Below are 2,601 nucleotides of genomic sequence, written 5' to 3' on the forward strand. Positions count from 1 at the left end.
TTGGAAAAAAATATGTTAAACATTCAGATATTTGTGACATCATCAGCATCATAACTCATTACGATTGCGTAATTATGTTTTACACGTAGAAATTAAATTAACACAAGTTTAGATGTTAGCTTAGGTTTTCCATAAAAACGTATGACATATGTGAGTTTAAAAGTAAACCAAACCAGTCCAGTAATTCTAAAGTGATACACGTGAACGGACGGCATTTCATTATTATTTATATCGAAAAATAAAATTTTATGGAGACAATAACACATTTTCAAAAGGAATGCAGCTTGAAATCATTTTACGGCATCCAATCAGCCAAAAAACCATCGAAGTCATAGGTGAGCTTCCGGCATTTTGTCGCTGCAGCATGCTTCAAGATCAAGGGTAGACGTCGTCAAAAAGGAACAAACGAGCTTTATCACAGTACTATATATCCCGCTACAAATATGACTGTAAATAACCATTGAAAACTGTCACAAGTACATTTTTTATGAAGTCAGATCACTTTAATATTACACAAAACCTAAACGGCGAACCAGAAACCCTAGTCTCAAAAGAACCAAACCCTTTTGATTTGCGACAAAATTTAAAGATAACAAAGATAGTTTTTTATAACCTTACCCTTCTTTTATCTAGCTGAGTGTTTGATCTATGGTAAATGGAACAGGGGAGACGGTATCTCGTAAAATTCAAGTTATACCGCGATATTATACGTCGCTAAAACTGCAAAGGCTCAGATAGGTGTGAAGGAATCGACTTTTATGTCAACTGCTTACGTTAAGATGTTAGTTGACAGTTATTCTGATTGGATGGCGGGGTTTGTTCCAATTGTCGTAAATATGTGAAAGTAAAAGGTGTGATTACACTATCATACTTACGTCTCGTACTGTTTATGTGATGATTCAGTCTTTTAGAACTAATAAAACGCTTTCTAGAAAATTTCAGGACTGAATTTGTACCTAAAGTACAATTCAATAGAATCTGTCAATTTTCTACATATTTAAGACACCCTATCGTGGGCACACTTATATATATGTCCCTGTTGTTGCAATTATCATCTAAAAGGAGTCAAAGAGAATAATAGTCACATCACAAAGCCTTAGGCAGCCGGTGTTTATATTAGTAGGCTGAAGTGTCTACAGGATTGTCAGATTGTATTGAATTGGAGTTTACATAATTTAAGCTTTTAAGCGAGACAAAATGACGATAATATCTTCACTTTGAATCAAAATATTATCAGTATACTTTAGTACAATTTTAGTAACGGACTCAATAAGCAAGTTTATTAAGGAACGGCAGATTTAACGGCAAACAACTCGCCAAGTTTGTCGTTTGCATTTTTATTACTTTGTAATTTTACCCCCGGTATTAAAATGTTCCACTGGACTATGAGATGAGCGTAGCTACCTGCACTGCAGCAGCCAGTCTATAAGTATTGAATTGATTGGCTTTAAACACTTGAAATTTTGTTGGATTCATGTATAATTCTGGGGCCCTAGTGACATGCAAACATATTTTTTATATAACAATGGCGACAGCTCCGTCGGTAAAAAAAACACTAACCATACTTAATAGGCTAAACTTTATTTATTTAATAAAATAAATAAATATAATGGGAAAATTGACACCAATTGACCTAGTCCCAAACTAAGCAAAGCTTGTATTATGGATATTAGGCAACGGATAAACATACTTAGGTATATTATAGAGCAATTCTTGTAATATAATATATATATATTATCGGGGATCTAGGAAACGGTTCCAACGATTTCGATGAAATTTGGTATGTGCGAGTTTTCGGGGATAAATAATCGATTTAGCTAGGTCTTCTCTCTGGTAAACGCTTATTAACGAGTTTTAGCCCGAGCAAAGCTCGGTCGCCCAGGTACTACGTATTAAACGTCCAAAACCCGAGAACAAACATTGTGCCCCGGCCGGGGATCGAGCCCGGGACCTCAAGCTTCGTAGTCAGGTTCTCTAACAACTTGGCTGTCCGGTTGTCTCGGTCTCCGGTCGGTCGTCGGATTTAATGTCAGTTCATTACGCACATGCTTTTCACAGGCCACACTGTAGGTTTTCAACAAACATCACTCCGCACTGTCCCATATATCATTAGCTGCCAGTTATAATTTATGACCGGGTCTGACCAATTTCACGCCCGGCTGCCGAGTTTAACCCGGCCGGCTTAAGTTCGTGCCGCCCACGTATCCGGACGACCGGATAGCGCGTTTTCGATTTTGCCGGGTAGTCGGTTACTTGGGTTAAAATTGAGGTTTTTCATGGCAGGCTTTAAGAGCTATTTGTCTTGATTTGTTTTGGTTATTTTAAAATTCTGGAGCTATTGTATTAGGTTTAGTGATTGTTTAAAGTTTCACGTGATTTGTAGAGCAGTGGTTAGAATAAAAATCTAGGACATACATTATTGGTAGGCCTTTGTAAAAATCGAGGAATCCTTTCATTTTCCATTTTTTTTTTACATATTTATGATTCGTGTTACAAATGTTTCATTTGGCCAAATGCATTTTGTTCTGAAACTGTGAATTATTCACGATTTATTTCAAGACATGTGCAGAACCTCTGTAGATTAGGTTAGGTTAGTTTTGT

This window comes from Choristoneura fumiferana, chromosome 2 (assembly GCF_025370935.1).
Source record: "Choristoneura fumiferana chromosome 2, NRCan_CFum_1, whole genome shotgun sequence".
NCBI lineage: Eukaryota > Metazoa > Arthropoda > Insecta > Lepidoptera > Tortricidae > Choristoneura > Choristoneura fumiferana.